Source organism: Octopus bimaculoides, chromosome 21 (genome assembly GCF_046866305.1).
Source record: "Octopus bimaculoides isolate indiv1 chromosome 21, ASM4686630v1, whole genome shotgun sequence".
In the NCBI taxonomy this organism is placed as follows: Eukaryota; Metazoa; Mollusca; class Cephalopoda; order Octopoda; family Octopodidae; genus Octopus; species Octopus bimaculoides.
In genome coordinates, this window is record NC_142948.1 from 37,695,676 (window position 1) to 37,710,675 (window position 15,000).

Sequence of the window (15,000 nt, forward strand, 5' to 3'; positions counted from 1 at the left end):
CAGTTCAACAAAAGGGTCCAATAACATGAGTACCAGACTAGGGTCGAATTGTTTGACCAAAACTCTTTAAGGCAGTGCTCCAGCCTGGCCAATGTCCAATGGCTGAAACGAATAAAAGATAGATGATACGTCCCTATGTATGTCTATGTCTATGCGTGTGTGTGTGGTTTTGTTTGTGTACTCCTCCGCTAACCACTTGGCAACTGGTGCTGGTTTGTTTATGTCCCTGTAACTTAGCAGTTTGGCAAAAGAGAGTGATAGAATAAGTAGCAGACTTAGCAGTTTGGCAAAAGAGAGTGATAGAATAAGTAGCAGACTTAGCAGTTTGGCAAAAGAGAGTGATAGAATAAGTAGCAGACTTAGCAGTTTGGCAAAAGAGAGTGATAGAATAAGTAGCAGACTTAGCAGTTTGGCAAAAGAGAGTGATAGAATAAGTAGCAGACTTAGCAGTTTGGCAAAAGAGAGTGATAGAATAAGTAACAGATTTCAAAAGAAAAAAGTACTGAAGTCATTTTGTTTGACTAAAACCCGTCAATGTGGTGCCCCAGCATGGCCACAGTCTAATAACTGAAACAAGCAAACATAAAAGTATCTGTGTGTGTGTGTGTGTGTTTTTTCATGTTTGTGTGCCCCCCCACCCCTGCCAACCACTTGACAATTAGTGATGGTTTGTTTTCATCCCCATCATGTGTGTGTGTATTCATGTCTGTCTTTGTCCCCTCCACCACCACCACCACCACCACTACTGCTTGGCAACCGGTGTTGATGTGTTTACTCCCTGCAACTTAGTGGTTCAACAAAAGAGATGGATAAAATAAGTACAGGGCTTTGAAAGGAAAAGTACCGAGGTTGAAATTGTTTGACTGAAACCCTTCAAGGTGGTGCCCCAGCATGGCCACAGTCCAACGACTGCAACAAGTAAAAGATAAAAGTGTGTATGTCTGTGTGTGTGTGTGTGTGTTTATATTTGTGTGCCCCCTTCCTCTGCCAACCACTTGACAACTGGTGTTAGTTTGTTTATGTCCTTGTAACTTAACAGCTTAGTACAAGATAGCAATAGCAAAAATATCAGACTTACAAAAAAAAAATATGTAAGTATTGGGGTTGAATTGTTTGACTAAAACCCTCCGAGGTAGTGCCCCAGCTTGGCCGCAATCCAACGACTGCAACACATAAAAGATTAAAGGAAGAATAAGAGAAGTAAATAAAGGCCTTGCGTTATATTTCGGAAGAAGAAGCAACAACAACAAAAAAAAAAAAAGGAAGGAAGACGTGTGTGGTGCACGTTGGTGTGCCTTGTTGCACCAGAGCAAGTGCATTGCGGTAAACCATTACGAAGACGACTACATTACCATTTTGCATATATTGTTATATAATAACAACAAAACACACAGCGGTTGATGTGGTGAGGCTTTGTTTTGTTTTGTAGGTGGCCCCCTAAAACGTAAAATCACAAAATACAAAAAAGTGGAAGGTCACAGCTGAAAACACTCGTGATAAGGGGTCACTTTGATGAGGGTTGACCTGCAGGGGCTCGACGACAGCAGCAGCAGCAGCAGCGACAACAATACTAACAGCAACAACACGGCCATATGATTTCATCAGATGGCTGTTTATATCACACTGTAACAACTTGCGTACTGATGCACTGATGGTATTGATGGTGGCCATAGTAGTGGCAGTGGTGGTGGTGGTGCTGATGTACTAATGGTATCGGTAACGGTAGAAGAGTGATGCTGGTGATGGTATTGATGGTAATCATATTTGTGGTGGTGGTATTGATGGTATGGATAGCGGTCGTAGTGGTGGTGTTGGTACTGGTGTACTAATGATATTGGTATTGATGGTATGGATAGTGGTCATTGTGGAAGAGGCAGTACTGATGCTGGTGTACTAATGGTATTGATGGTAGTGGTGGTATTGATGATTGCCATATTTGTGGTGGTGGTCGTGGTGGTATGGATAGTGGTCATAGTAGTAGTGATGGTGGTGTTCATCGCACTTGTACCGATGGTATTGGTGGTGAGATCAGATCATATTGTTGATGGTATGATGTTAATGGTGATTACATCAATCATATTCTCATTGGTCATACCAATGGTGGCGGCGGTGGTGGAACCAATGGTATCGATGGTGGATATCATAGTGGCAACACTGGTACTATCATACTGATGGTATTGGCAACATCAGAAATACCACCAATGGTATTGATGATGGTTGCAGTTGTAGTAGGGGTGGTGTTGGTACTGAGGTAGCTGATGGCAGATGGTACTGATGATGATGATGATGATGATGGGACCGATGGTATTGATGGTATGGATAGTGGTCATAGTGATAGTGCTGGTACTGGTGTACTAATGGTATTGGTGGTAGTGATGATGGTATTGATGGTTGCCATATTTGAGGTGGTGATATTAGTGGTAGACGTACAAAAGGCAATTATATTGGATGGGGTGGTGGTGGTAGTATTGGCAGTGGTAGTTTTGGTATCAGTGGTACACGTGGCAGTGTTGGTCATAGTAGTAGTGATGTCTGTGTTGGTGGTTGCGCTCCAGTGGTAGAAGTTGCATAAATTGCGAAGGTACTGGCAGTGGTAGTCAGTGGTGATCGTACCGGTGTTCGTGGCTGTAGTAGTAGCTGCCGTGACGGTCACGATGGTATTGGCAGTAGTAGTTAACGGTGATCGCACAGGTGGTTGTGGCGGTAGTAATCGCCTCAACGGTCGTGATGGTATCGGCAGTGGTAGTTAGTGGTGGTCAAAACAGGTGGTTGTGGCGGTGGTAGAAGCGGTCATGAGTGGTGGTGGCGTGGGGGTAACGATTGTGGTGGTGGTGGTGGTGGTGGTGGCAACGATGACAACAAGAACAGCAGCGGCATCAGCAGCAGCTGTTGCTTCTACTTCTGCTGCTGCTGCTGCCCTGGCTTAGTACATGTGTACTGCAGCTGACAGTGTAGTAGTGATGGCGGTGGCGATGGTACTGGTGGTGGTGGTGGTGGTGGTGGTGGTGGTGGAGGTGATGTTGACACTGCTGGTAATATGTGCACACCAGCACCAACACAGCCGCCACCATCGGCTTGCAGCAGCAGCTACTGCAACGCTGACTGCATTACCATCAGAAACAACAACAACAACAACAACAGCAGCAGCAGCAGTAACAACAACAACAGCTGAAACAGAATTAGATCAGTAGCAACAACCACCCACATACGTGTCTATGAATGAGTGCGTGTATATATATATATATGTGTGTGTATGTGTGTGTGTTCCTGTGTATGTATGTAGCATCATACACATTTATATGCATATATATATATATATATATATATATATGTGTGCGTGTGTGTGTGTGTGTATCATATACATACATGTATATATATATATTGATGTATATATATATGTGCACACATACACATTTATAGACAATTAAATAAATTTGTACACATATACACATCAATCTCTCTTTCCCCCCCCCTCTCTCTCTCACTTTGTATATACATATATATATATATATGTGTGTACACATACACACAAATCTCTCTATATATCTATATATATTTATATATATTCATATATATATACATACATACACACACATATACAAAAACCTCTTTTTCTGTATATATGTGTGTGTGTGTGTGTGTCTGTGTATGTGCGTATGTAGGTATGTATGGAGAACTGATGGGTGCGTACATGACTTTGCTCTATGTTTGTGCACATACCACTGATCACTGTGTGCATGACCTGTCTCTAAATGTTGGGAGTGAGTACACACACACACACACACACACACACACACACATGACAGATAGATAGATCGATAGACAGCCAGTCGGTTAGATAAACAGATAAATATACAGATATATATATATATATATATATTCATAGATAGATAGACAGACAGATAGATAGATTTTATATGGATGAATAGATATATAGATAGATAGATAGATAGATAGATAGATAGATAGATAAACAACCAGTTAGATAGATAGACAGATATACAAATAGATAAATAAGTAGATTGACACATAAATAGACTTGTCAGTTTCTATACATATAGACATATACATTATATATATATATATATATATATATATATATATATATATATATATACATACATACATCATGTGATATATGTATATGTGTATGTATATACACACGAACACAAATTTATGTTGAAACTCTGAGAACAGAATTGTTTATTCGGCTCTTTTGTGAAAATTATTTTCTTCGACTGCAAAGTTGTCAGAATGTGTTACAAGTTATATATATATATATATATGTATGTATATATGTATATGTGTATATCATCATCCTCATCTAATGTTTATTGTCCATGCTGGCATGGGTTGGACCGTTTGACCAGGGCTGGAAGGTTGCACCAGACTCCAGTCTGATTTGGCATGATTTCTGTAGCTGGATGCCCTTCCTAATGCCATACATATATATATATATCATCATCATCATCGTTTAACGTCCGCTTTCCATGCTAGCATGGGTTGGACGATTTGACTGAGGGCTGGTGAAACCGGATGGCAACACCAGGCTCCAGTCTGATTTGGCAGAGTTTCTACAGCTGGATGCCCTTCCTAACGCCAACCACTCAGAGAGTGTAGTGGGTGCTTTTACGTGTCACCCGCACGAAAACGGCCACGCTCGAAATGGTGTCTTTTATGTGCCACCCGCACAAGCCAGTCCAGGGGCACTGGCAACGATCTTGCTCGAAAATCCTACGGGAGCCAGTCAGGCGGTACTGGCAACGGCCATATATATATTTATATATATATTTACATATTTATATATATATTTACATTGCCACACTCTGCTCAGCTGTAAATAGGTAATGCTGTGATGGTGCTCCATTCAGGGGCAGTGTTGTGCTGGCTGCTTAGCCAGCATCATTTGAAAACAACAACGGGAATCACACTGTGGCCAGCGGTGTGTGCCAACATCCAATTGTATAATTGATACCAGTGATATACACAGACGTGTGGATATAATGTGTGTGTGTGTGTGTGTGTGTTCAATTACGATGCAAAAGCTCCCACTTTGTTTAAAATCTAAAACAGGCAAATCAGGGTATTAACAAATAATCCAAAATCTCTCGAAAACGAAGGTGCAGTGAGGAGTAAATCTCATCTTTTAAACCAATGGACATGTTTCAGCTTTATGAGATCTCATTAGAGGAATCTATCTTAGTTTACTTGACAATTGAAGGTGGCTTTAAAGACATGATGTACATACTTGTATGTGTGTCTCTTTCTTTCTCTCTCTCTCCCCATGTATATATATATATATATATATATATAATACACATGCACACACCATTAAGAAGGCCATCCAGCCAGAGAAATCATGCCAAAATAGACTGTACAGATTGGCGCAGTCCTTCTGCTTGCCAGCCCCTGTTGAACAGTGCAGCCCCATACCTGTATGGAAAACGGGTGTTAAATAATGACGATGATGATGATGATGATGATGATGATGATATATATATATATTTATGTATGTATGTATGTATGTATGTATGTATGTATAGCTGTTACCTTAGGTTGTTTTTGTTGTTAAAACTCAACTATGGAGGTCAATATTGATTGGTTATTTTAAAGCCAAGGCCTTGTTGTTGTCGATGTGGGTGGGTGTGTGGGTGTAGTCGATTTGAAACCTCGGAAATGACTCTCATGTTTGCTACATATGATCTGCTTGACTACAACAACAATGGTAACAACAAACAACACACAAGAACAACAACAACAACAATAGGCATAACGAAAGTAGCAAACAACCAGGAAACACCCTTTGTGTGTGTGTGTGTGTGTGTGTGTGTAAATACAACTGCTGTCACCACCACCACCACTACCACCACCACTGCTACTACTGCTACTACTTTCTTCCTTCTTATAAGAATATCTGTTTTAGTCTGTGATTATGTGACTGTGATTATACAAACACATTGTGTGTGTGTGTGTGTGTAATTATATGGGTCTGTGTATGTATAATTATATAGGTGTGTATGTGTGTGTAATTATACAGGTGTGTGTGTGTGTGTGTAATTGTACAGGCATCTGTGTGTTTGAGTAATTATACCATATGTATGTATATATGTGTTTGTATTATGCATGATTATACAGTTCTGTGTGTGTATATATATATATATATATATATATATATATATATATATATATAGATATATATATATATTATACAGGTGTGTGTGTGTGTAAATGTGAGTGTCATCATTGTCATTTAACATGAAGATGTGTGTGTGTGGCCTAGCGGTAAAGGTGTTGGGCTCACAATTACATAACCTTCGGTTCAATTCCTGGCCTGGGCAAGGCATTGTATCCACGATGAAGGCATTTCCTTTCATGTTGCTCAGTCTACTCAGTCTGCAAATGTGTGTTAGCCCAATGCTGTTGAAATCCTGTTTAGAATGTGAGCAGGTGTCACATAAAGGTTCCATGAAGTGAAGGTGCGCAAGAGCCAGGAAGTTCTCTCTATTTGCTCTCAACCACATAAAAAAAGGGTTAAGAAACTGACCCTCCATCAGTCACAAGAACGAGGGTTCCAGTCGATTCAATCAATAGAACAGCCTGCTTATGAAATTAAGGTGCAAGTGGCTGAGCCCTCCACAGACATGCGTTATCCTTAATATTGTTCTGAGGGAGATTCAGCATGACACAGAGTTCCATGTTAATCTCGTCCGCTCAGATGGCCAAAATGAGTAATCTTGCAACAGACCAGTGTCCGATTCAGGGAGAGAAATATAAGCCATGGAATCCAGGAAACTGTCCTTCTGAATCAATGGCTTCGGAAGGACCTTTGATCCTTTTGAGATATGTATGTGTGTGTGTGTGTGTGTGTGTGTGTGTGTGTGTGTGTGTGTGTGTGTGTGTGTGTATCAACTCTCCTAAATGACCATCTGATTAACATGATTAACAATGATTAATACTCCATACACTGGCCCATATCTCACCCCAATAGCTCTCTGCTGTCACCTCATTCTGCCCCCACTCTATTTCTGACTACAGCTAAGGGCCCCAGCTCATCTCATCACCCCTGCATCTTCTCTATTGATCTTACAAACCCAGGGCTCTGCACTGGCCACTATGTCCAATCGTTCTTCCCCAGATTATGCTGCAACCCCTCTAGAATTTTACAAGCAGGCTGCTCCATTGACCAGATCAACTGGTATGCTTGTTGCCAAAAATGACGGAGTACCAGTTGAGGTGTGCTGGCTCAGGTTTGATCCAGGGGTTAAGCAAATACCATTATGCTTTACTTTCCATTGCCATCACACACCCATACCACCACCATCACCTACCCCCTTTACGTTAGCCTAGCTACCATCCCACTGCCATCACACCTCCATATGGTGAGTCGCTCTTACCCAGGTACACCTGCTACCCTGAATAATGCAACCTATTTGGTTGTTGTCCAAATTTATCAGGAAATCTCCAAGACGGAATCAAAATCAGCCAAAACAACTTGGCTCATATTTGAAATTAATCCCTGTATGTGTGTGCATATGTGTATATATACGTATATGTATGTGTGTGTGTGTATGCATGTATGTATAATTAAATTCACAGCAAGCACGCATATACACATGTGCACTCTCTCGCTCTCCTCCTCTTTTTTACTCTCTCTCTGTCACACTCTATTTTCTCTCTCTCTCTCTCTCTCTCTCACTACCACCCATTGCTTCTCTCTGTCTCATCCCCCCTCCACATTCTCTCCTTCACTTCCCCACCCCAAACACCTCTTCCTGTAGGAAAACACCCAGAGATTTTTATCATTTAAAACTGCCAGCATACACCCCACCCCTTACACACACACACACACAAACATTCTCTCTCTCTCTCTCTCTCTCTCTCTCTCTCTCTCTCTCTCTCTCTTGTACATACTTTTCATTATAGTGGTGGTGGTGGTGGTGGTGGTGGTGGTGGTGGTGGTGGTAGTGATGTATGTTTTGAGAGTTATGATGTTAGTACTAGCTGTTGTGGTAGTAGTTATTGCAGTGGTGGTGGTAGTAATAGTAGTCCTAGTAGTAGTAGTAGTAGTAGTAGTAGTAGTAGCAAGTGGCAGCAGCAGCAGTAATAAGGAAGGGAGCAGCATTAATTATTAATCAAAAGTACTGCATCCCCCTCCCCCACCACCACTTCCAATTCCTATTCCACAGACCCAGAATCTGCCTTTTATCCCCACCACCACCACCACCACCAACAACACTACGTAAACACCACTGTCAACATCCTCCTCACTACCATTGCTATTACCACCAGCACCGCTCTCAACAACTGCAACGCTAACACCACTCTGACCTCAACCACCTCAACTGTCTCCAACACCACTAACACCAGCACTACTACCACCACTACAACACATACTACTACCATCACAACAGCACACACTACTACTACAGCACTACCACTACTACAACCATGACTTACAACCTCTGACTTTGTTAACAACAATACTACCACCTCCACTACAGCCTATACTCACCAACATCAATACAATTGAATGCAACGGCTACCACCACAACCACGACAGACCACAGTCACCACTAACACCACCACCACCACCACTGCTACAACTACCACTAGCACTGCCACTACAGCCAACACTCACCAATACCTCTTTCTAATTTCAGCACATGGCCAGCACTTTTAGTTGGGGGATGACACAGGCAATTGCATTGACCTCCCCCCCACCAGTGTCCTTCTGGTGCTGCTTATTTCATTGACCTCGAAGAGATGAAAGGTCAAGTTGACTGTGTCGAGATTTGAACTCAGAACGCAGAGACTGGAAAAATGTCATTAAGGTGTCTTTTGTCCGACGTGCTAACGATGCTGGCAGATCCCCACCTGAAACATTCCCCCCCGATGTTAGAACCGCTGCCAAGATGGCAAAGCTGGTAGAATTATTAGCACGCTGGGAGAAATGCTTTGCGGCATTTTGTCCGTCTCTACATTCTGGGTTCAAATTCTGCCAAAGCCGACTTTGTTTTTCTTCCTCTTGGAGTCGACAGAATAAATATATACAAAGTTTTGGGGTTGATGTAATTGAATTTCTCCCCATCACTGGAATTGTTGGCCTTGTGCCATTGTGCCAAAATTCAAAACCAATATTAACACCACCACCATCACCACCACTGCTGTTGCCACCGCCATCACCTCAGAGACCACCATCAGCACCACCACCACCACCGACCAACACTACCGCCACCCTGCATCACTAACATCTGTTTTGTCCAGAGTAAACAGTATTCTGTCCTCCACCCCTTCGAGTCACCCCACCCCCACCCAAGTATGTTGCTGAGATTTTTGCGTCTCTAAAACTGCTTTTTGTGTAGTTGTGGGGGGAATTGCAGATTGTGGTGGGCGTGGGGCTGGTGGCAGTAATGATGATGATGATGTTAATGACGATGATAATAGTGGAGTGATTCTGGTAGTGGTGGTGGTGGTGATGGTGGTTAAGATGATGGTGATGGTAGTGGTGGTGATGATGATGGTGGTGGTGGTGGTGATAATAGTTGTGGCGGCGGCAGTGGTAATGCTGATGATGGTGGTGGATTTTGTGTCGGTAGGGGTAGGTGATGATGGTACTGTTATTAATTGCAAGGATGATGATGATGAGGATGATGATGATGATAAACAGGCGGAGGAGGATGCTACTCATGATGATGATGATAATGAAGAGGGTAAAGATGACAACAACCAAAATGTGTAGGGGTGGGGGTGGGGGGGGCAGGGTATTTTTGTGGTTTATTTTTTTTTTAATTTTGTTGTTATTGAAAGAAATATTTCAAGATAAAAATCTCGTCTGGAGTTTTAAGTTCAATTTTGGGATTTGGCATCAAGAGGAAGTGTGTGTGTGTGTGTGTGCATGCATGCGTGTGTGTGCATATGTGTATGCATGCATAAGTGTGTGCGTGCGTGTGTGTGTGCATGCGTAAGTGTGTGCATGTTTATATTACTTCCATGTTTATACATAGGGGATGTGTGTGTGTGTGTCTATAGTTCCTTGTTTATTGATGGGTATGCTTGTGTACATGTTTATGTGTGTTTGTGTGTGTGTGTGTGTGTATGCCTCCATATTTATACATATGGGACATGTGTGTGTGTGCTTATGTGTGTGTTCATTCTTCTGTTTATACATGTGATGTGCCTGTGTGTGTGCTTGTGTGTACACCATCCTCTATGTGTGTGTATGTCTGCATGTGTGTATATACATGTAGTGATAATAATGTGTGTTGGCATGTTTGTGCTCATATATACATTATGTATGAGCACAATTATTACGTGTCTTGCAAATTACTTGGCAACCTCACTGATGCTGGTGCCCTGTAAAAAGCACTCAAAATACAGTTTGTAAAATGGTTAGCATTAGCAAGGCCATTCAGCTGTAGAAACTTATCCAAGGCTGACATTGGAGCACAATGCAACCCTACAGCTGACCAGCTTCTGTCAAAACATCCAATTCATGCCAGGATCATTGTCATCATCATCGTCATTGTTTAACATCCACTTTCCATGCTGGCATGGGTTGGACGGTTTGACTGAAGACTGGCAAGCCAGGAGGCTGCACCAAGCCCCAATCTGATCTGGCAAGGTTTCTACAGCTGGATGCCCTTCCTAGCACCAACCACTCCAAGAGGGTAGTGGGTGCTTTTTATGTGCCACCAGCATGGGAGCCAGTCGGGCGGCACTGGCATCGGCCATGCTTGATGGAAAACAGATATTAATTGATGGTGATGATGATGAGGAATATTGCATTCTATACCTTATTAATAGTGATAAAATGGACCCTAGGTGTCTTGTTATATTTTATTAGATCCTTTTTATGTTGAAATCCCTCTGGATTCAACATGGCCTTTCATCCTTCTTTGGGGTGGAGTAAAGAAAAATAAGAAGCAATCAAGTGCTGGGAATATCTTAAGGCAACTAATCCGCCCCCCCCCCTCTGCCAAAATGTTTATTGTTGTCGTGCTAATGTTATTAAAAGGGTAACGATTCGGAGCAGTGGGTTGGGAAAATCATTAAAGCCTTGATATATATTTCTTCAGCGCTCTTGATTTTCCTGAGTTCAGATCTTGCTGTGATCAACCTTACCTTCATCCTTTCGTCATCATCATCATCATCATCATCACCATCTTCGTCAGCTACTGCCCATTATTGTCTCGAGTGCTATGCTTCGTGGGGCTGATTACCCAGTTCCCATTAAGGCATAAGTGACCAAGATCGCAACAGCCCCCCTCCTCCTCCACCACCACCACTGAATAAAGATGCCAGTCTGCAACAAGGTCTCTTCGATGCCTGAAAGCCCTGCAGCAATGCAGAGTGAAGTGTTTTGCTCAAGAACATGCTGGTACACCACCCAGTCCGGGAACTGAGAAAACAATCTTGCAGTCATGAGTGCTACACCCTAACCACCAAGCCATGCGCCTTCACCCTTTTTGGTTTTTTGTGGTGGTGGTCATTAAAATATAGTACCACTCAAGTGCTAGGGTGTCAGTGCAATCAACAGTTCCCTTTTACTCCGAAATGTCAGGCCTTGTCTCTGAATCTCCCTGAGAGCTACATGCCTGTGGAGTACTCAGCCACTGTCATGTTATATTCAAGAGGAGGCTGTTCTGTTGATCGGATCAGCTGGAACACTCATGATGACTGGCAGCCAGGCCATTTCTTCTTGCAGCTGATTGTATGATTAATCTACCAGCTGTTCCATAAGTCGAAATTAAGGTCATGTGTTCTTTCCAAGTCTCACAAAACTCTCTGCACATAACTCTTTGCTCTGCTAAACAAAATGCTCTCTCTTTCTGGATCTGCTCGGTTTTCATTCTCACACCTTTTCTTTTCCACAGCACTTTTAATTTCTTGGCTCACTGTACCTTCAGACCATCATCATCATCATCATCATCATTCTTATTATTAAGGTGGTGATGCTGGCAGAATCGTTAGCACGCTGGACGAAATGCTTAGCGGCATTTCGTCCATTCTTGTGTTCTGAGTTCAAATTCCACCGAGGTTGACTTTGCCTTTCGTCCTTTCAGGGTCAACAAATTAAGTACCAGTGAAACACTGGGGTTAATTTAATCGACTACTCCTCTCCCCACAAATTTCGGGCCTTGTGCCTTTAGTAGAAAGGATTATTATTATTAATATTATTATTATCATTATTATTATTAAGGTGGTGATGCTGGCAGAATCGTTAGCATGCTGGATGAAATGCTTAGCGGCATTTCGTCTGTTCTTGCGTTCTGAGTTCAAATCCAACCAAGGTTGACTTCAACTTCCATCCTTTGGGGGGGGGGGGGCAATTAATTAAGTACCAGCGAAAACACTGGGGTCGATGTAATTGACTAGCCCTTTGCCCCAAATTTCAGGCCCTGTGCCTCCAGTAGAAAAGATTATTATCATTATTATTATTATTATTATTATTATTATTATTATTATTATTATTATTATTAATTATGATGTTGCTTTTCTCAACATTTTCTTTTTTTTATACTTTTTCCAGATTTCGACTCTTGTATGCTGTGGGATGTTTTTTAAGGGATTCTGTGCCCTCTAAAGGATTAATAACCCATACAATTTGAAGGTCCTTTCTACAAATTACATACCAACATATACACATATATATTTCTGTGTATATATAAGTGCGCAAATATATATATATATATACGTGCGTCTGCGTGTGTATATTCCTGGCATTCGTTTAAACAGTAAGTATTCAGCGTTTTTCTGTTTTTTCTTTTGTTATATTTTTGTCTTTGTTTTTTTGTTGTTGTTGTCTTTTATATTTATTTATCTATTTGTTCTGATTGTTTAAAGTATATTAAATTATCTTTACTGAAAACATATACAACTTGTGTGTGTGTGTGTATATATATATATATATATATATATATATGTATGTATGTATGAATGTATATACCTATCTATTTATATATATATATACATATATATGCTCATTTTCTGTATTGTGTGTAGCTTTTTCTATTTGATATAGGCTTCCATTTGTGTATAGATGTGTACATATATATATATATATATATATATATATATATATATATATATATATATATATATATATATATATATATATAAAACACACTAGTATTATATATAATCTCCCTGAACTTGTTTATATGTGTGTGTGTATACAGTATGTATGTGTATATATATAATTTCCTGTCTTGTTGAACATGAGCTCAGAGTATCAGCCACGACACAATCATTTGTTATATTTATAACATTGTGTGTATACATGTATTTGTATGTATGTATGTATGTATATATATATTTGTGTGTGTATGGCTATATCTATATATATACGTATGTGTTTGTAGGTGGGTATGTGTGTGTGTGTATGTATATAATTGCTCTATTATATATTTATATATTTTTGTGTGGACACCTATCTAGCTTGGTTGTATACTTTGACACATTGTTTATCATATTCTATTACAAACGCTTGTAAACAGAAGCCTAAATGTGTGTGTGTGTGTGTGTGTGAGTGACATTGTGTATGTCTCAATGTATGAGTGTGTGTGAATGTGTATAGTATGTGTGTATGTTTGTGTATGTCTCTACGTGTGTGTTTGTGTGACATTGTCTGTATCTGAATGTGCTAGTATGTGTCGTGTGTATGTGTATGTGACAATAAGCAATATAGTCGTATGTGTGTCTATATGAATATGTATGTGTTAATAATATGCTACACACACACACATGCACATGTACATACACACGCGTGTGCGTGCGCTACTGTCATCGTCACCACCACCACCAGCACATGGAAGTTATTGTGACAAATGGGTGGGTGCTTGTTTGATGAATGTGCTGGTGTTGGTTTAAAGGGGTGGGTGGGAAGGTGGAACCGTACATGTGGTTGGTGATCATTAAGTGACATTGATAACACCCTTAGAAAGTGGGTCCATGGACCCTTAGGGAACTAGCATGGGGGCTACAGGCAACGCCTGTTTTCATTCCGTTTCACAGGAAATGGAAATGTAGGAGTGCGTGAGTGTGTATGGAGTGTAGGTGCGGGCAGGGCCATGTGGTAAGAAGTTTGCTTCTCGACCATGTGGTTTCAGGTTCAGTCCTACGGTGTGGCACCTTAGGCAAGTGTCTTCTGCTATAGTTTATGGCAGGACCAATGCCTTGGGAGTGGATTTGGTAGACAGAAACTGGAAGAAGCCTGTTGAATATATATATATAGGTGCAGTCACGGCTGTGTGGTAAGAAGCTTGCTTCCCAACCACATGGTTCCAAGTTCAGTCCCACAGCATGGCACCTTGGGCAAATGTCTTCTACTATAGCCCTGACATGACCAAAGCCTTCTGAGTGGATTTGGCAGATGGAAACTGAAAGAAGCTCATCATATATATATGTGTGTGTATGTATGTATGTATGTATGCATGCATGCATGTCACCCTGCTCTTGCTTGACAACCAATGCTGGTATGTTTATGTCCCTGAAATTTTAGAGGAGAGGATGAGTCGATTACAACGACCCCAGTGTTCAACTGGTACTTATTTTATCAATCTTGAAAGGATGAAAGGCAAAGCTGACCTCGGCGGGATTTGAACTCTGAACATAAAGACAGACGAAATGCTTAGCAGCATTTCGCCTGGCATGCTAACAACTCTGCCAGCTCACCTCCTTAATAATAATAATAATAGTAATCTTTTCTATAATAGGCCCAAGTCCTAAAATTTTGTGGGAGGGGGCTAGTCAATCGTGTGCTTATTTCATTGTCCCTGAAAGGATGAAAGGCAAAGTCGACCTCAGCAGAATTTGAACTCGGCATACAAAAGGCAAATGAAATACTGCTAAGCATTTTGTCCAACATGCTAACAGTGACCATTATGGAGGCCCAAGGCTAGAAAGTTGTGGTTGCCAATGATGATGATGATGATGATGATTGTCCTACCTCCACCACCATTTAGCATTGGATTTTGTTTGCTTTTGTTGCTGTTTTTTTTT

General features: G+C 41.2%; 1 protein-coding gene across 3 annotated transcripts in view; it reads left to right on the plus strand.

Annotated features, from left to right (window-relative positions):
- The window catches only part of LOC128250470 (uncharacterized), a 176,109-nt gene that overhangs the window by 96,297 nt on the left and 64,812 nt on the right, over positions 1 to 15,000 (plus strand). For all 3 annotated transcript variants that reach the window (XM_089339157.1, XM_089339156.1, XM_089339155.1), the window contains one exon: positions 12,530 to 12,734. The gene's annotated coding sequence lies outside the window, so the exon portion shown is untranslated. The remainder of the gene's footprint in view (positions 1 to 12,529; positions 12,735 to 15,000) is intronic.